This window comes from Stomoxys calcitrans, chromosome 5, assembly GCF_963082655.1.
Source record: "Stomoxys calcitrans chromosome 5, idStoCalc2.1, whole genome shotgun sequence".
In the NCBI taxonomy this organism is placed as follows: Eukaryota; Metazoa; Arthropoda; class Insecta; order Diptera; family Muscidae; genus Stomoxys; species Stomoxys calcitrans.
Genome location: NC_081556.1, coordinates 111,498,216 through 111,519,606, shown reverse-complemented (window position 1 = coordinate 111,519,606; position 21,391 = coordinate 111,498,216). Strand labels below are relative to the sequence as shown.

General features: G+C 38.7%; 1 long non-coding RNA gene across 1 annotated transcript in view; it reads right to left on the bottom strand.

Annotated features, from left to right (window-relative positions):
* Positions 1-4,126: 4,126 nt before the first annotated feature.
* LOC106088248 (uncharacterized) overlaps positions 4,127-21,391 on the bottom strand; it is a 17,302-nt gene continuing 37 nt past the window's right edge. The window contains exons 1-3 of the long non-coding RNA XR_001221412.2: positions 21,317-21,391; positions 20,976-21,161; positions 4,127-4,215 (exon numbers count right to left, since the gene is read on the bottom strand). The exon at positions 21,317-21,391 is cut by the window's right edge and continues 37 nt beyond it. This is a non-coding gene — a long non-coding RNA (uncharacterized LOC106088248). The remainder of the gene's footprint in view (positions 4,216-20,975; positions 21,162-21,316) is intronic.

The window sequence follows — 21,391 nt, the reverse complement described above, 5'->3', positions numbered from 1 at the left end:
ATAACAGCCCAAAAGGTATTGCTTAGACAGCAAGTATTTATGTCTTCGCACTGGTAGGATCTTTGTCTCCTGATGGAGGTGGTCCACATGAGAACTCTTGCAGCGAAATATGAGGCAAGCTCGTTAAGGTAGACGTTCAACCTATCGGTCTTTTGGGCTTTTGGTCTTCCCGGTTTGCGTGTACCACCGTGTTTACCTTCAAAAGACTACTTTGCTGGAGCTTCTTCATCCATTCTGACAACATGACCTAGCCAACGCAGCCGTTGAATTTTGAGGCTTGTAACTATGCTATCTTCGTCATACAGCTCGAACCAACAACGAGTCGAAAATATTAAAATTTACTACCGAAATTCGGGAGCCATCGTAGCACAGATGTTAGATTTTAGATGTCCGCCTATGACGCTGAACGTCTGGGTTCGAATCCTGGCGAGACCATCAGAACAAAATTTTCAGCGGTGGTTTTCCTCTCCTTATGCTGGCGACATATATGGTGTCGCACTGCGACACGCCTTTCGGACTCGGCTCTAAATACCATTGAGCTTAAACTTGAATCGCACAGCACTCATTGAGATGTGAGAGGTCCGGTTTGGGGTATTGGCCCTAAAAACTATGAATATTTAGTTCCACTCTCTTTAAGACCCAAATTGTCTTGGTGAGCAAATACGTCCTATATGGGGGTTGTTATGGTGATGGGACGTCCGGTAGATAGTTGGCTCCTAATGTTGATATCAGATACGTGGTATACTCCCACATACCTTTAATTTGAGCCCCATATTTTCATAGTCGGCAAACATGACTGGCTTGGGGGTCGTTTTGGGGGGTGGGCGGCCACTCAGTGAGTTGACCTTGAAAATATATATCGGATTTGTGTTCCAATTTAAAAACCCTCTTATTTGAGCCCCATATTGCAATAGTCAGCAAATACTTACTATTTGGGTGGTGTTGTGGGGGTGGAATGGCCCCATAGACACTTTTCCCGAATATTGATATCAGATTCGAGCTTTACTCCCTTTCATTTGAGACCCATATTGCTATGGTCGTAAATTTGTCCCCTTTGGGGGATGTTTTTGGTGAGAGGCGGCCCCCCAAACACTTGGTCCCATATTTGGATATCAGATTCGTATTCTACATTCAAATACCTTTTATTTAAGCCCCATATTTCCATGGTCACCAAATAAGTCCTTTTTGGGGGGTGTTTTGCGGAAGGGGCGGACCTCCCGAAACGTGGTCCCACATTTGGATATCAGATTCGTATTCTACTCGCAAATATCTTTCATTTGAGTCCCATATTGCCATGGTCGGGAAATATGTCCCATTTAGGGGTGTTTTGGGGCTTGGGGTGGTCCCCCTAGCACACGGTCTGACAATTGGATATCAGATACGTTTTCTTATCCTAAATACCTTTCATTTGAGTCCCATATTGTCGTGATTGGTCTAAATATATGTTTAGACAAATATAGAAGACAAACAAACAAACAAACCTACAAACAAATACAAATTGATTTTTATACCCACCATCGAAGGATGGGGGTATATTCATTTTGTCATTCCGTTTGCAACACATGGAAATATCCATTTCCGACCCTATAAAGTATATATATTCTTGATCAGCGTAAAAATCTAAGACGATCTAGACATGTCCGTCCGTCTGTCCGTCTGTCTGTTGAAATCACGCTACAGTCTTCAAAAATAGAGATATTGAGCTGAAATTTTGCACAGAGTGTTTTTTGTCCATAAGCAGGTTAAGTTCGAAGATGAGCTATATCGGACTATATCTTGATATAGCCCCCATATAGACCGATCCGCCGAATTAGGGTCTTTGGCCCATAAAAGCCACATTTATTATCCGATTTTGCTGAAATTTAGTACAGTGAGTTGTGTTAGGCCCTTCAGCATCCTTCGTCAATTTGGTCCAGATCGGTTCAAATTTGGATATAGCTGCCATATAGACCGATCCTCCGATTTAGGGTCTTAGGCCCATAAAAGCCAAATTTATTATCCGATTTTGCTGAAATATGGGACAGTGAGTTGTGTTAGGCCTTTCGATATATATTCGTCAATTTGGTCTAGATCGATTCAGATTTGGATATAGTTGCCATATAGACCGATCCTCAGATTTAGGGTCTTAGGCCCATAAAAGCCACATTTATTGTCCGATTTTGCTGAAATTTGGGACAGTGGGTTAGGTTAAAACCCTTGACATAGTTCTGCATTATGACACAGATCGGTCTAGATTTGGATATAGCTGCCATATAGACCCATCTCTCGGTTTAGGGTTTTGGGCCCAGAAAAAGCGCATTTATTGTCCGATGTCGCCGCAATTTGGGACAGTGAGTTGTGTTGGGCCCTTCGACATCCTTTTTCAATTTAACTCAGATCGATCAAGATTTGGATATAGCTGCCATATAGACCGATATCTCGATTTAAAGTCTTGGCCCCAAAATAGACGCATTTATAATCCGATTTCACTGAAATTTGACACATTGACTTATGTTAGGCTTTTCAGCATCCATGTTGTATATGGTTCGGATCGGTTTATTTTTAGATATAGCTACTAAAAAGACCAATATTTTGTTATACATAATTGAACAATGACTTGTACTTATTAGTATTTGGTTCAAATCGGATCATATTTCGATATAACTGAACTTAACGCCTTTTTACTTGTTATATATAAGATGAGAGCTATAACTAAATCTGAACCGATTTCTATGAAATTCACCAGTCTATGTCTAGAGTCATGAAAAAATCCTTTCTGCGAAATTTCGAGAGAATCGGTTAACAAATGACCATTTTATTGCATTATTTCTGCAAATCGGACAAACATATATATGCGAGCTATATCCAAATCTGAACCGATTTCAAGAAAATTTCTTAGATATTGTTGTTGTCGTCGAGCAAGGTGTTGTACAAAGTTTTGGGAAGATTGGTCAGTAAATGCGCTTGCAATGTATGGGCTATACATATATATGAGAGCGATATCTAAATCTGAACCTATTTCTATGAAATTCAGCAATAATGTCAAGTTATAGGAAAATCCTTCCTGTCAAATTTCGAGAGAATCAGTTGACAAATGACCTTTTTATTGCATTATTACTGCAAATCGGACAAACATATATATGGGAGCTATATCCAAATCTGAACCGATTTTTTGTAATTTGAAAAACATAAAAAGAAAGCCTGTCCGATGTGTATCGCTACACTACAAAATTACTTTTTAAAATTAAATATTGTTCTGGTATTACGAAAGCGGTGCCGGAAGCCATGGGTTCTTCTCGTAGCCACATTGCTTCTTTTGTTTATCGAATGTTTTGCTCCATCCAGTACATTATTTAAAGTCAAACAGGTCCTTCTTGAATCAACCTTCAGCTCATATCACAATTTTTGAAGGCTGTAGCGTGATTACCACAGACGGATGGGCAGGTAGACAGACGGACAGACATACAGACATCGCCTTAAAGTTTTACGTCAATCCGAAATATATATATTGGGTTGCCCAAAAAGTAATTGCGGATTTTTTAAAAGAAAGTAAATGCATTTTTAATAAAACTTAGAATGAACTTTAATCAAATATACTTTTTTTACACTTTTTTTCTAAAGCAAGCTAAAAGTAACAGCTGATAACTGAAAGAAGAAAGAATGCAATTACAGAGTCACAAGCTGTGAAAAAAATTGTCAACGCCGACTATATGAAAAATCCACAATTACTTTTTGGGCAACCCAATATATCACAGGGCCTTTAAAAACCCCAAAATACAGCCTTGCTATTAACTGCAACCATATATTGTATACACTCGGAGATCACTGAAAATGACTGTAAAACATTTGTTAAAACAAGAGAAAATAAACAAAACGAAACCAAAACCAACAACTTGAGGCATCACTTTATAATCGGTAAGGTATGAGTGTTTTGTGATTTTGAAATCTTAAAAACAACAACATTTTTGTAGTGGTTTGCTAAGCATCAAAAATTGTGAGAAATCATTTTCTTCACCCTCCTTCTTTGTTTTTAATGAAAACTCGAGCACCATACAATAGTTCGATCTATTTATTTCCATATAGGATTCGAATTTACAACAATGCAGTTCATTACCAAAAATATTTCCAGTGATGGGGTATCGGCGGAGCAGGCATAGCTAGTGGATCAGCAATCAATAAACACTTGCTAATTGCAGTGTGATTGCATGGCCATAGATAAACTTAAGTAGTAGTGCACTGAGAAAAAAAAAAATATTTAAAAAATCTTTAAAATTACTGAAATTTTAAAAGCAATTGTTATGGAAATTTGGTCTTTAGACGAAATTTGAAGCAAATATTGCATTTGGAGAAAATTTATTGCAAATTTCTCACATATCAATGAGTGCAGTCCGATTCAAGTTAAAGCTCAATGATAAGGGGCCTTCTTTATATAGCCGACTCCGAACGGCGTGCCGTAGTGGGACACCTATTTGGAGAGAAGTTTTATATGGTATATTACCTCACAAATGTTTCCAGCATTAGGAAAGGAAAACCACTGCTGAACATTTTTTCTGATGGTCTCGCCAGGATTCGAACCCAGACGTTTAGTGCCATAGGCGGATATACAAACCTCTGCGATACGGTGGCCTTCTCCTCCTCGAGCGAGAATATGTTCGAAAAATCACGAAAAATAGTTTTATTTTTTAGAATATGTTTAGGATCAATGGGTAGCCCAACCCGATAGGTGAGTTCACTAGGAGGTAAGTCCCGTCCATTGTGACACTCTAGTAAGAACAAGTAAAAGCGCGCTAAGTTCGGCCGGGCCGAATCTTATATACCCTCCACCAGGGATCGCATTTGTCGAGTTCTTTTCCCGGCGTCTCTCCTTAGGCAAAAAAGGATATAAGAAAAGATTTGCTTTGCTATTAGAGCGATATCAAGATATGGTCCGGTTTGGACCACAATTAAATTATATGTTGAAGACCTGTGTAAAATGTCATCCAATTCGAATAAGAATTGCGCCCTTTGGGGGTTCAAGAAGTAAAACAGAGAGATCGATTTATATGGGAGCTATATCAGGCTATAGACCGATTCAGACCATAATAAACACGTATGTTGATAGTCATGGGAGGATCCATCGTACAAAATTTCAGGCAAATCGGATAATAATTGCGACCTCTAGAGGCTCAAGAAGTCAAGGTTCCAGTTCGGTTTATATGGCAGCTATATCAGGTTATGAACCGATTGGAACCTTATTTGGCAGAGTTGTTAAAAATCATAATAAAATATGTCGTGCAAAATTTCAGCCAAATTGGATAGGAATTGCGCCATATAGTGGCTCAGAAGTCAAGATTCAAGATCGGTTTATATGACAGCTATATCAGGTTATGGACCGATTTGAACCATACTTAGCACAGTTGTTGGATATCATTACAAAATACTTCTTGCAAAATTTCATTCCAATCGGATAAGAATTGCGCCCTCTAGAGGCTCAAGAAGTCAAGAACCAAGATCGGTGTATATGGCAGCTATATCAGGTTATGCACCGATTTGAACCATCCTTAGCACATTTGTTGGATATCATAACGAAACACTTCGTTCAAAATATCATTCCAATCGGATAAGAATTGCGCCCTCTAGAGGCTCAATAGAAGAGGAAGCAAGCGATTATGTCAAACCCGTCTTATTCATGTCTCTCAGGGGACTCCGAAAGAAACGCCTCTGCAAGTTTGCCGAGAGTAGACAAGAACCGCCTCCCTGGGCTTGAAAGCCTATGATCCTGTGAACACGGGCATGAGCGGATCAAGTGTTCGATCGTCTCCTTCTCGTATTCATCCAGACATCGCCCAAAGCAGTCTTTGCGCGGTAAAGCCATGTGCACGGCCATATGGCCTATCGCACAGTCTGAGACCCGACCTGTAATCGCACTCGGTGACCCGTTATCAAGGGCCAACAGCTTCTCTTCCCTAAACCGTCGTCATTTGGCAAGAGTGTCCTGGCAATCAGATATCCATTCACAGACTCCACCTCGACACCGCCTCCGCATTGGTCATCCCCTCTACTATGTTAAGTAGTTTGACAAAAGGCACGTGTGTAAGATCGGCCACAGGTCTCTCCTGGCATACTCAACCGCCTTTTCATTTCCCAGAACACCGATGTGTCCGAGAACACAGGCTAACATAACGTCATTGACCAGAAGTCCACGCACTTCGACTTTATGCTCCTAGAATTCAAGGCCTTGAGGGCTGCCATACTTTCTACATATATACTGAGTTTCGAAGATGACACATCCACCTGACATATTTCTTGCTGTCATGTGCTTTCGCTGCATTCCACAGGTATGAATGACATGCTGATGCAAGCTGAGTATATCTCCCTAAGCCAAGGAACCAGTCTATCAGACACAGCTTGTAATTCAACTGGTTCATCACTAGAGCCACTTCTTCTAGAGCCACGTTGTTCGTTGGAGAGTTTCCCGGGAAGTGCTTGTCAACGAGTAGTTAAAGAGTTTCTTCACTAGACATTGTCCATGCATTTTCTGGATTGGTTCTGAGCCCTTTTCAGCTCGCCCTTGAATTTGCTAAGATCTGCCTTATACACGTTCCAGTCGTGTGATGTGCTTGTGGCTTTCGCCCTGTTGCAAATCCCGACGTTAATAAATCAACGGGCCCGGACGGTATAACAACACTTGTTCTTTGTAAGTGTTCTTCGCCGCTTGCTCGTTCACTACGCAACCTTTTCAACCTTGCTTACCGTGCGGGAGTTTTCCCGTCGCATTGGAAGGCTGCGAACGTTCAGCCCATCCCCAAATAAGGTAGGGCTATGGTGGGGTCCGCGCTCTCCAAGGTTATGAAAATTATGGTTAACCATCACCTTCTCAGGGAGTCAGTATGGGTTCCGCAGAAATCGCTCTAAGGGAGATCTAAAGTCATATTTGTCGGAACGATGGAGTCGCTCTAATCACCAATTTGGTGAGAGTAAGGTCGTGGCTCTGGATCTCCAAGGCATTTGATAGGGTCTGCCACGGTGCACTCCTTTCAAAGCTTGTCGCTTTTGGTGTCGGTAATAACTTCGTTCGTGATCACACTTTCTCAGTGATCACACTCACCCGATGTGTATACATTGACCTCAGGTGTGCAACAGTGCTCTTTTCTTTCCCCTACTCTTTTTCTTATTTTCATTGACGATCTATTGGGTCAGACTTCGACTTCATTTGCCGATGACAGTAGTCTGTGTCATTCCTATTCATTCGACCATAGTAGACTTTAACGCATAGAAGACGCAGTGCAGTTTCTTGTCTCACAAGCAATTCACTGATCCACTACAATCGTCGATACCTAAGAACGGTATAGATATTGAGCAGTCAGATGCTCTTGATGTCCTGGGCATGAAGATACAATGTGATGCCCGTTGGTCAAAACACGTATTCGAAGTGTCGAAAGAAGCATTCAAGTGTTTGAGCTTTCTTAAACGGCGCAAGAAATATTTCATCTCTTCTGATCTTCTCAATATCTATACATCAGAACGAGGATGGAATATAATTCTCATATATGAGAAGGAGCTTCAAAATCATCTTTGGATCTACTTGACCAGGTTCAACGGACAGTAGAGTATCCAACTTTATTGCTTCTCTTGAACATTGTCGGAAAGTGGATAGCGTTGTATTGCTCTATCGTTATTATAATGGCGTGTGTTCCAAGGATATTCGTCTTCTTATCCCTGACGTTTGGATGTTCACCAGGAATACAAGACTTGCCAGGATCTCAAACACGTTTGTAATGGATTGGCCTGTCGACCGAACCATGCATATCGTATGAGGAATCGACTTCCGGCTAATGTCTTTCCCACCGATATTGACGTTCAGAAATTTAAGACGAATATCACTAAACACTACTCCCTCTTTCCCCCCTCCAACCCTGAATTTTCCTAATTGCCAACGCAATGCACTGAATATATAGGGGACATCCCCTGACGCCATAGAAATTTTCTCTAAAGAAAAAATTTCTATGAAATTTTCTCTAAAGAAAAAATTTCTATGAAATTTTCTTTAAAGAAAAAATTTCTATAAATTTTTCTCTAAAGAAAAAATTTCTATGAAATTTTCTCTAAAGAAAAAATTTCTATGAAATTTACTTTAAAGAAAAAATTTCTATGAAGAAAAAATTTCTATGAAATTTTCTCTAAAGAAAAAATTTCTATGAAATTTTCTCTAAAGAAAAAATTTCTATGAAATTTTCTCTAAAGAAAAAATTTCTATGAAATTTTCTCTAAAGAAAAAATTTCTATGAAATATTCTCTAAAGAAAAAATTTCTATGAAATTTTCTCTAAAGAAAAAATTTCTATGAAATTTTCTCTAAAGAAAAACTTTCTATGAAATTTTCTCTAAAGAAAAAATTTCTATAAAATTTTCTCTAAAGAAAAAATTTCTATGAAATTTTCTCTAAAGAAAAAATTTCTATGAAATTTTCTCTAAAGAAAAAATTTCTATGAAATTTTCTCTAAAGAAAAAATTTCTATGAAATTTTCTCTAAAGAAAAAATTTCTATGAAATTTTCTCTAAAGAAAAAATTTCTATGAAATTTTCTCTTAAGAAAAAATTTCTATGAAATTTTCTCTAAAGAAAAAATTTCTATGAAATTTTCTCTAAAGAAAAAATTTCTATGAAATTTTCTCTAAAGAAAAAATTTCTATGAAATTTTCTCTAAAGAAAAAATTTCTATGAAATTTTCTCTAAAGAAAAAATTTCTATGAAATTTTCTCTAAAGAAAAAATTTCTATGAAATTTTCTCTAAAGAAAAAATTTCTATGAAATTTTCTGTAAAGAAAAAATTTCTATGAAATTTTCTCTAAAGAAAAAATTTCTATGAAATTTTCTCTAAAGAAAAAATTTCTATGAAATTTTCTCTAAAGAAAAAATTTCTATGAAATTTTCTCTACAGAAAAAATTTCTATGAAATTTTCTCTAAAGAAAAAATTTCTATGAAATTTTCTCTAAAGAAAAAATTTCTATGAAATTTTCTCTAAAGAAAAAATTTCTATGAAATTTTCTCTAAAGAAAAAATTTCTATGAAATTTTCTCTAAAGAAAAAATTTCTATGAAATTTTCTCTAAAGAAAAAATTTCTATGAAATTTTCTCTAAAGAAAAAATTTCTATGAAATTTTCTCTAAAGAAAAAATTTCTATGAAATTTTCTTTAAAGAAAAAATTTCTCTAAAAAAAAATTTTCTCTAAAGAAAAAATTTCTATGAAATTTTCTCTAAAGAAAAAATTTCTATGAAATTTTCTCTAAAGAAAAAATTTCTATAAAATTTTCTCTAAAGAAAAAATTTCTATGAAATTTTCTCTAAAGAAAAAATTTCTATGAAATTTTCTCTAAAGAAAAAATTTCTATGAAATTTTCTCTACAGAAAAAATTTCTATGAAATTTTCTCTAAAGAAAAAATTTCTATAAAATTTTCTTTAAAGTAAAAATTTCTATGAAATTTTCTCTAAAGAAAAAATTTCTATGAAATTTTCTCTAAAGAAAAAATTTCTATGAAATTTTCTATAAAGAAAAAATTTCTATGAAATTTTCTCTAAAGAAAAAATTTCTATGAAATTTTCTCTAAAGAAAAAATTTCTATGAAATTTTCTCTAAAGAAAAAATTTCTATGAAATTTTCTCTAAAGAAAAAATTTCTATGAAATTTTCTCTAAAGAAAAAATTTCTATGAAATTTTCTCTAAAGAAAAAATTTCTATGAAATTTTCTCTAAAGAAAAAATTTCTATGAAATTTTCTCTAAAGAAAAAATTTCTATGAAATTTTCTCTAAAGAAAAAATTTCTATGAAATTTTCTCTAAAGAAAAAATTTCTATGAAATTTTCTCTAAAGAAAAAATTTCTATGAAATTTTCTCTAAAGAAAAAATTTCTATGAAATTTTCTCTAAAGAAAAAATTTCTATGAAATTTTCTCTAAAGAAAAAATTTCTATGAAATTTTCTCTAAAGAAAAAATTTCTATGAAATTTTCTCTAAAGAAAAAATTTCTATGAAATTTTCTCTAAAGGAAAAATTTCTATGAAGTTTTCTCTAAAGGAAAAATTTCTATGAAATTTTCTCTAAAGAAAAAATTTCTATGAAATTTTCCCTTTCCCATACCCCCATTTTCTAAAACGCCAAATCTCGGAGATAGAATTTTTGTCTTTAGAGAAAAAACTTTCTTTGAGTGTCTATTTCTTTCGGCCCATTGCCAAACCACATTGACAATAGGCCCATTGGTTGCCATACACCCACGACAGCGAGCATGTTCTTTTCTATAAGAAATCGGATGTACTGCAGGGAGGCATTGTTAAAAACATAAACACCGAGCATTTCTCGGTTAAACCAAACAATTTGTACGTGCTGTGGAAAATATTTTCATTTTGGAAGGTGGAAAAGAGAAGAAAAATTGTGCCATAGCATTGTTGAGTGAGTGAGTGTAGTCTCCAAGTGGGGGGACATATCAATGCTGGGTTTCCACTTGGTGTTGTTGTAGTCATTACTGTTGCTGTTGTTTGAATGATATAAAATATTTCTTCAATGGATTATAAACGATTCGAATCTTATTGCCTTTTATAAAATAAAAATACTCGCATCCATGGAGACAAGGCGACAGACGAGTGAGGAATGGACAGCGAGACGGACAGAATTACTTTTTGATGATCTTTGTCGTTGTTCCGTTTGGCTAATGACTATAAACATAAATACTAGACGACAAGCTGACGATTTTTGTTATTTCTAGCATTTTTTTGTTTGTTTTTTTTTTTTATAAAGACTATAAAAAAATAATAATAATTTATCATTTCGCTTTCATTAAATTAATTATACATTTGTATGCACCAAAGACATAAACACAATCGACAGTAAAAATATATACGAAATTAAAAAAAAAATCGGTTAGAAAATGAATCGGAACAAATCACCTTTTGTTTTTTGCAGTAGCAAAAAAACTTCGACACCCCTCTGCGGCATAGGTGATTGATAAACCAATGATGTGGTTGTTGATAATGTCTTAATTTTTTTTCATTGGAAGGAGCCAGGCAATTAAATTTTAAAATATATTCGAACATGTGCTGCATGGATATGTAAATGGATCGTAAATATTAAAGAATTCGGTTTTATAGCAAAATAAATGTTTAAACTGATTAAGAAAAATCAGAATAGTCACATTCGCCATGGATTTCCGGACGGCATGACGTCAGCATTCGTTCATCTGTGTGTCCAGATATGTTTTGTGAGCATTGATATACTCAATTATATGCTGTAATGAAAGCTTGTTCCATCAAAGCGACTAGTGTTTTTGACAACAGATATTAAGGAGTATAAGTGATGGAAAAACAAGTAAAAGCATGCTAAGTTTGGCCGGACCGAATCTTATATACCCTTCACCATGGATCGCATTTGTCGAGTTCTATTCCTGGTATTTCTTTTTAGGCAAACATAGGAAAAAGGAAAGAATTGCTGTGCTATTGAAGCTATACCAAGTTATGGTCCGATTCGGACCATTATTGAATTGAATGTTGGAGACCATAGAAAAAGTCATTATGTAAGATTTTAGTCAATTCAAATGAGAATTACGCCCTTTAGGGGCTCAAGAAGTAAAATCGGGAGATTGGTTTATATGGGAGCTGTATCAGGCTGTATACCGATTCAGATCATATTTGACACGTATGTTGAAGGTCATATGAGAAGACGTTGTACAAAATTTCAGCCAAATCGGATAATAAATGCGCCCTAAAGATGTTAAAAAAGTCAAAATCCCAAATCGGTTTATATGGCAACTATATCAGGTTATGGACCGATTTGAACCATATTCGACACAATTATTGAAAGTCATAATAAAACACGTGCTGCAAAATTTCAGCAAAATCGGATAATAATTGCGCCCTCTAGAGGCCTAAGAAGTCAAGATCCAAGATTGGTTTTTATGGCAACTATATCCGTTTATCGACCGACTTAAACCATTCTTAGCTCAGTTGTTGGAAGTCATAACAAAACATTTCGTGCAAAATTTCATCGAAATCAGATAAGAATTGCGCCCTCTAGAGGCTCAAGAAGCCAAGATCCCAGATCGGTTTATATGGCAGCCATATCAGGTTATGGAGCGTTTTCAACCATATTTGACACAGTCGTTGAAAGTCATAACAAAACACCTCATGCAAAATTTCAGCGAAATCAAATGAGAATTGCGCCCTCTACTGGCTCAAGAAGTCAAGATCCAAGATCGGTTTATATGACAGTTATATAAGGTTATGCACCGCTTTAAACCACATATGCCACAGTTATTTGAAGTCATAACAAAACACGTCCTGCAAAATTTCAGTCAAATCGGATAATAATTGCGCCCTCCAGAGGCTCAAGAAGTCAAGATCCAAGATCGGTTTATATGGCAGCTATATTAAGTTATTGACCGATTTGAACCATTTTTGACACAGTTTTTGGAAGGCATAACAAAACACGTCCTGCAAATTTCAGCCAAATTGGATAAGAATTGCGCCCTCTAGAGGTCTAAGAAATCAAGATCCCTGATCGGCTTATATGGCAGCTATATCAGGTTATAGACCGATTTGAACCATATTTGACACACTTGTTGGAAGTCTTCATTTAAAATTTCAGCCATATCGGATAAGAATTACGCCCTCTAGAGGCCTAAGAAGTCAAGATCTCAGATCGGTTCATATGGCAGCTATATCAGGTTATAGATCGATGTGAACCATATTTGAAACAGTTGTTGGAAGTCATAACGAAACACCTCATGCAAAATTTTAGCGAAATCAAAGGAGAATTGCGCCCTCTAGAGGCCTAAGAATTCAAGATCCCAGATCGGTTTATATGGCAGCTATATCAGGTTATGAAGCGATTTGAACCATACTTAGCGCAGTTATTAAATCATAACGAAACACCATAACCATGTAAAATTTCAGCCAAATTGGATAGAAATTGCGCCCTCTAGAGGTTTATATGGCAACTATATCAGGTTATGGACCGATTCCAACCATATTTGGCACAGTTGTTGGAAGTCATAGCAAAACACGTCCTGCAAAATTTCAGCCATATTAGATAAGAATTACTCCCATATTTATCACAGTTGTCGGTCGGTTCAAATCGGTCCATAATCGGATAATAATTGCGCCCTCTAGTGCCTCAAGAAGTCAAGATCCAAGATCAGTTTATATGGCAGCTATCAGGTTATAGTAATATCTGCCTTCTTGACTAAATCTAGTGCTGAACCTGGCCAGATCTCACCAATCTTTTTTTAGCGCATAACAATACATTTCAATTGAGCGTTGATCCCCGAGGGCAATTAGTCTGTATCGGCCCCAATACCAGCCTGCATCGTCACAAACTGTCGGAGACCCATGAAATTCCACAAGGACATCGGTACATAGTGATGACTGTCCATTGGCTATCCCACTTCAATTATTCCTAGGTATGCAACCCCGTTTCTTCTCCCTTGTCAAAAACTGCCATCACCAAACTGTCCCCTGCGACATTAGAAAAGGATCTTGAGCATGAGATGCCTTCCAGGTGACCTCAGCCTTTTGGCTGCCTGCGTTGCAGTTTCCGAATCTAGACATGTAGTCTTTGGGGTAGCCTGTGCAGCGAATTTCCTAGCCCTATTAAGAGAGTCTCTCTCCCTATAAGTGAGAGTCTTGGGATCATTCGCGCCAAGCCTCTCAATATACCTGAGAGCGATGCGTCTTCCATTATTACAACCTCCTAAATTATAGGCATGCGAAGAAAGAATAAGTTCGGATTTGTCCTTAAGACTCGAACCAAGTGCCCTCGTCAAAAGCCCCTGCTGACCAGTCGTCTGTCGGCTAGTGGAGCCTGGAGCAGCCGCTCCACCAGTCAGCTTGATATCACTACCGCAGCTGTTGGGTCCTTGGAGTCTATTCTAAGCCTACTCCCGGGCTCTAGATCTGCCGCTCCCCTGGAAACAGACGCATATCATCAAAAACCTATTGGATACCTCTATCGCAGCTATCCTTGAGGGAACCTAAATTTCCCCTCCAAAAGCAATGACCTATTACGAGTTACAGGAAAATTCCTGCTGAGATAAATAACAAAACGTCCGCTCCACTCAAGGGTTCAAACAAGAAGCCAAACTTAAGAGAAACGCAAAACCGGAGGAATTCTATTGGGTTGCCCAAAAAGTAATTGCGGATTTTTTAAAAGAAAGTAAATGCATTTTTAATAAAACTTAGAATGAACTTTAATCAAATATAATTTTTTTACACTTTTTTTCTAAAGCAAGCTAAAAGCAACAGCTGATAACTGACAGAAGAAAGAATGCAATTGCAGAGTCACAAGCTGTGAAAAAAACGCCGACTATATGAAAAATCCGCAATTACTTTTTGGGCAACCCAAATGGTCGCCATGCGTTCCACACACTGTGATACGGCCGTAAAGGAACTGATGTTTATAAAGAGTCCACTGACAACATAAGCCCGTTTATGATAGAGGAGCTAGAAAAGCAGCCCGCTGCCTTCAGAGCAGAAAAGCCCCCGGACCTGATAAACTACCGGCCGAGGTCATCAGGCAGATAGATGAAAACAGACCGTAATTTCTTCTACCAATGGTTAACCGCTGCCTGTTTGAAGGTGGTTTTCCGGAGGTATGAAAGAGACAAAGGCTAGTGCTCATAAGCAAGGGGCGAAGGTGATCCAACATACCCATCCCCATAGAGGCCATTCTGTATGCAGAACACGGCCGACAAGCTTTTAGAGCGACTTATAAAGTCACGGCTCCAGGACGCCTTCATTCAGAGAGGGGGGCTCTCTATGAGATAACATAGCTTTTGGGCAAGAATGTCCTTGATCGGAGCTCTAACAGATGTGGTGGAAATAGTAGAGGTAGATAGGCAAAGGAACCACTACTTTAGGCCGATTGTGCTCTTGGCCGCACTGGCTGTGAAGAACGCGTTTAATAGCCTCAGATGATCTGACATTCTCCAAGCTCTCAGAGAGGACTTTAATATACCGGCGTATCTGATGAGATTAATGAGAGGTTACTTATATAACAGCCACCGTAGCGCAGAGGTTAGCATGTCCGCCTATGACGGTGAACGCATAGGTTCGAATCCTGGCGAGACCATCAGAAATTTTCAGCAGTGGTTTTCTCCTCCTAATTCTGGCAACATATGTGAGGTACTATGCCATGTAAAACTTCTCTCCAAAGAGGTGTCGCACTGTGGCACGCCGTTAGGACTCGGCTATAAAAAGAAGGCCCCTTATCATTGAGCATAAACTTGGAACTCGGACTGTTCCTTAGTGGAATGTTCATGGGCAAAATTTGCAATTACTTGCATAACAGGGTACTTATCGATAACTTTCAGGATGGAACGAGTGAATGCAAGGAGCAGCGCAAGGCTCCATACTTGGACCAGATCTTTGAAATGACAGTTGTGATGGAATGCGACGCATAGAAATTTCAGACGAAACCTTTCTTGTAGAATATGCTGACACCATCGCTGCCCTCATGTGTTCCACATCGAAGTAATACGAAAGAGGTTTCGAGGTGGATTTATTCCCCAAGGATGACACAGGGTGGATTTTTAGCCGGTACCATTGATAACGGCGTCCAGACGCCCTCGTCACATGCGTAAAGCATTTTCCCATCCTTACCCACAAAAAAAAAAATCTCTCATTGTTGCACATGCATTTAAATAACTCTTTGACTGTTTCTTGACCACAATCAAAGTAATAAGCGTCTCCATTAAAATGTTTATTTGGTTGAATGTGGCACATGCAACCAAAACCAGCTGCTTTGTGCCACTGTCCATGGTCATTGAAACAAAGCGTATGATAGACAATCATGATGATGATGACATATGGACGGACATAAGCACAACACAAAACAATTTTTGGAATTCTACTTAGCCAAAATAGCGCGTAATGCCAGATTCCCACAAACGATACGCGGCGTAAACAGTAGCTGTCCGCAAATTCATTATGCAGACGTGTCGTGTGTTTACACTACGTCTTGGCATTTGTGGGTTATATGCACAAAAACACAGAAACTGGAAACATTTTGCCATCCATCCGTCCTGCCCATGGCTACCAAAAACCGCAGGAAAAGTGCCAGACCGTGAACATTGATGACTGTGCCTGCGAAATAATTTGTTTTCTTAATTTGTGCTCATATCAATTAAACAAATTTTCCACGCTATGAACAATTGGCAGTCCATAATAAATTTCGACACTCGATGGTTGGGTACTCGATGGAATTTTACAGATTAAAAGAATTTCGAAAATGTATTTCATACAAATTATCGAAAAACATTTGTGGCAAGCGGGAATGATTTGGATAGGAATTCTGCAAGAGACATGTGACTCAGGTGCATGAATCAAGGCAAATTCATGTACAAATTACAGGTGTACGCCTTACCAAGACAATAGACATTTGAGTCAATTCACCACGTTGACAAGTGACGAAAGAATTATGATTTTATAAATTGCCTCCTGTTTCCAATTAAAATAGAAAAGAATGGACTTATCGATGCACAAGTTGGTATAGCCTCGTAAAAGGGTAACGCCTGATTTGGCCGAACTTTTGAATTTTATATTCTTGTAAAGGGTGATTTTTTTGAGGTTAGGATTTTCATGCATTAGTATTTGACAGATCACGTGGGATTTCAGACATGGTGTCATTGAGAAAGATGCTCAGTATGCTTTGACATTTCATCATGAATAGACTTACTAACGAGCAACGCTTGCAAATCATTGAATTTTATTACCAAAATCAGTGTTCGGTTCGAAATGTGTTCAAATTTTGACAAATTTTGTTCAGCGATGAGGCTCATTTCTGGTTGAATGGCTACGTAAATAAGCAAAATTGCCGCATTTGGAGTGAAGAGCAACCAGAAGCCGTTCAAGAACTGCCCATGCATCCCGAAAAATGCACTGTTTGGTGTGGTTTGTACGCTGGTGGAATCATTGGACCGTATTTTTTCAAAGATGCTGTTGGACGCAACGTTACGGTGAATGAACACATTTCGAACCGAACACTGATTTTGGTAATAAAATTCAATGATTTGCAAGCGTTGCTCGTTAGTAAGTCTATTCATGATGAAATGTCAAAGCATACTGAGCATCTTTCTCTTTGACACCATGTCTGAAATCCCACGTGATCTGTCAAATACTAATGCATGAAAATCCTAACCTCAAAAAAATCACCCTTTAGTAAGAAACCTTCCTTCCACAATACGGAAAGGGCATAACTGGAAAGGGCAAGAAAGGCAACTCTTTCCCTATACACCTGGAAGAATACCATTGCAAAAGTTTGGGGGGTTTAGACCGCGTGCCATGCATTGGGTATATACTGCAGTTGTGAGAACTACAATGCTTTATGGTGTTGTGGTCTGGTGGACGGCGCTTTCAAAGTCCACCTACTGCTCAATACTTAACCGGATCCAAAATATGGCTGGTTTGTGCATCACAACCACACTGAGGACGACACCATCTGATGCACTGAATTCAATGCTACATCTTAGGCCTCTGGACATTGTGGCTACCAAAATTGCAGCGACCCCTGCCGGGAGGTTAAGGGAGCTTTCTCTTTGGTAATGTGGCGGCTACGGACACTATGTTATCCTTGATACAATGTCCGATGTTCCAGGCAGTGTGGATTACACCCTACCTGAACCGCTTTTTGATAAAAAGTAAATTCCATTACGGAACATAGGCAAACTTCTCACACATCAATGAGTGCTGCCCGATTCAAGTATAAACTCAATGATAAGGAGCATCCCTTTTATAGCCGAGTCCGAACGACGTGCCGCAGTGCGACACCTCTTTGTGGAGATGTATTTACATGGCTACCATACCAAACGGTACAGTACCTGCCAAATGTCGCCAGCATTAGGAGGAGATCACCGCTGAAAATTTTCATGATGTTCTCGCCAGGATTCGAACCCAGGCGTTCAGCGTAATAGGCGGACATGCTAAACTCTGCGCTACCGTGGCCTACAGTGTGGATGACACCCTGCCTAAGCCGCTTTTAAAAAAAAGAACTGTACCACCATACCTGATAGAACCGATTGGAACTACGATATTCGTGGTAACAGAACTTATATAGATTTCTATACGGATGATTCCAAACTAGACGACCAGATGGTCTTTGGGATGTACTCTAAAGATCTAGAATTGGTCATATCGAAAATGTTACCCACTGAAGTGTGTATCAAGCGGAGATCCTTGCAATTAAAAAAGTGGTGGAATGACTAAGATAAAATGTCATCACAGCGATTGCCATAAATATCTTCTCAGACAGCCGGGCAGCCATTTAATTCCTGGACAATGTATTTCTGAACACAAAAACTGCCTTCGAATGTCGCAGATTTCTCAACGAGATGGCTGAACAGTTCAATATTAACCTGTTCTGGGTGACGGGCCACAGAGATATGCCAGGGAGTTGCAAAGCGGACGAGCTTGCGAGACTAGGAACTACCCTACACATTCCAGGGATACCGAAATCTGTAGGTATGCCCCTAGCGACATGTAAGCTAAGTTTTCAGGACCATGCCCTAAGGACAACGAATGCTAGGTGGTGACAAAGAGCGGACTGTGAGCATTCCAAAACTATGTGACCTAATGTAGATTTGGAGAGGTCTACCGCTTTGCTGTCACTGGCAAAAACAGACATCTCAGTCATTGTGTTCGTCATGACAAGTCACTGTTTAATCGGAAACATGCTGACAGACTGAAGGTTGCCAGCTACGACTTTGTGAGGACATCGAAGAAGAAACGACTATAGAACACCTTCTGTGTGTGTCCTGCACTAGCAGTCAGAAGGAGTTCCACTTTGGGTTCTCATTTCTTTGAGAACTTGTCTGATTTAGTGGATGAGAACAATCGCAAGTTATTGGGCTTTTTAAAGCGATCTGGATGGTTCAACGGTAGAAACTAGAAAAGATCTTCCTTCTGCTGCTCCTGTGGCATCACAATGGACGAAAACGTCTAAGTGGGTCTGGTGGCAGACTGCCAGTTAAACCTAAATCGACACAGGAGGTCTAGACGATCAAGAATATATATACTTTATGGGGTCCTAGATCAATACTTTGAGGTACTACAAACGTGAAATTTCATTAAAATCGGAGAATAGAATTGAAGGTCAGGTGTTAACGGGTTAAATTAGGTCCGGATTAAGGAGTAGTGTTTGTTACGACTTGCAATATTTCTGGCAAGTCTTTCATCTCAAAAACAAAAAACAATTTTTATGCCCACCACCATGGGATGGGGGTATACTTATCTAATCATTCCGTTTGTAACACCTGGAAATATTGATCTAAGACCCCATAGAGTATGTATATTCTTGATCGTCTTGAAATTCTGATTCGAACTAGCCATGTCTGTCCGTCCTTCTGTCGAAATCACGATAGCGGTCAAACGTGTAGAGCTAGCCGCTTGAAATTTTGCGCAGATACTTAATATTGATGTAGGTCGTTGGGGATTGCAAATGGATCATATCGGTTCAGACTTGGATATAGCTCCCATATAAACCGATTTGACTTCTTCAGCCCATGGGAGCCAAAATTTTTTGTCCGACTTAGCTGGAATTTCGCACGTAGTGTTCCGTTATGACTTCCAACAACTGTGCCAAGTACGGTCGAAATCGGTCTATAACCTGATATAGCTCCCATATAAACCGATCTCCCGATTTGACTTCTTGAGCCCCTGGAAGCCGCAATTGTCATCCGATTTGGCCGAAATTTTGTACATGGTGTTCTGTTATGACTTCCAACAATTGTGCCAAGTACGATCCAAATCGGTCAAAAACCTGATGTAGCTCCCATGTAAACCGATCTCCCGATTTGACTTCTTGAGCCCATGGAAGCCACAATTTTCATCCGATTTGGCTGAAATTTTGCACATAGTGTTCCGTTGTGACTTCCAACAACTGTAGTAAGTACGGTCCAAATCGGTCTATAACTTGATATAGCTCCCATGTAAACCGATCTAACGATTTGACTTCTTGAGCCCCTGGAAGCCTCAATTTTCATCCGATTTGTCTGAAATTTTGCACATAGTGTTCCATTGTGACTTCCAACAACTGTGCCTGGTACGGTCCAAATCGTTCAAAAACCTTATATAGCTCCCATTTAAACCAATCTCCCGATTTGACTTCCTGTGCCCCTGAAAGCCGCAATTTTCTTCGGATTTGGCTAAAATTTGGCACATGGTGTTCTGCAATGACTTCCAGCAACTCTGCCAAGTACGGTCCAAATCGGTTTATAACCTGATATAGCTCCCATGTAAACCGATCTAACGATTTGACTTCTTGAGCCCCTGGAAGCCTCAATGTTCATCCGATTTGGCCGAAATTTTGCACATAGTGTTCTATTTTGACTGCCAACAACTCAACATCTGTACCAAGTACGGTCCAAATCGGTCAAAAACCTGAAATAGCTCCCATATAAACCGATCTCTCGATTTGACTTCTTGAGCCCCCTGGACGCCTCAATTGTCATCCGATTTGGCCGAAATTTTTTACATGGTGTTCTGCTATGACTTCCAACAACTGTGCCAAGTACGGTCCAAATCGGTATATAACCTAACATGGATCCCATTTCCCGATTTGACTTCTTGAGCCCATGAATTTGTGAGGTACTATGCCATGTAAAACTTCTCTCCAAAGAGGTGTCGCACTGCGGCATGCCGTTCGGACTCGGCTATTAAAAGGAGGCCCCTCATCATTGAGCTTAAAACTTTAATCGCACTGCACTCATTGATATGTGAGAAGTTTGCCCCTGTTCCTTAGTGGCATGTTCATGGGCAAAATTTGCAATTTTGCTTGTTGATGGGTTCCCAAGATTCAGCCCGACCGAACTTAGCACGCCTTTACCTGTTTTTAAATAACTTGACGATTGCGATCCACTACGAAGGGCATAGAAAACAAGGCTCGGCTGAACCTCAAATATTTTTGCCAACAATTTCGTCCAACTTTAACTTTAAAGAACAGCCATCAAGTTTAAGATTGAAACCAAATTGTAGTTACCCTGTGAAGTGTGAAAATTCCTTTGATCTTCATTCATTTTCGATTTGTTATTAATTGCTTAAAACATTTTGTGACAATAGAAGGTGATGAAAAACTTCAAAAGCATCCCAAAAGTGTGGCGCATTGCAAGCCATCAAATGACGTTTTATGGTATTAAGCCGTCAACTTGTTACAGATACAGATTCACTGGAATGAAAAGCGAGACATCAAACGTCATTCAGAAACCTTGGCATATTCCTAAACAGCTTTTTTGTCGAGAACCATATGCAGCGAACTTCGCCAAGCATTAGCAAATGTTTGAGATGGTTAATCGATACATTTTGTGAATATCATTCGCTTACATCAAGACAACCTGGCCGAATGTCATCAAAGTGATGCGACAAAGAACACAAAATCGTTGGACTTTCTAAATCAAT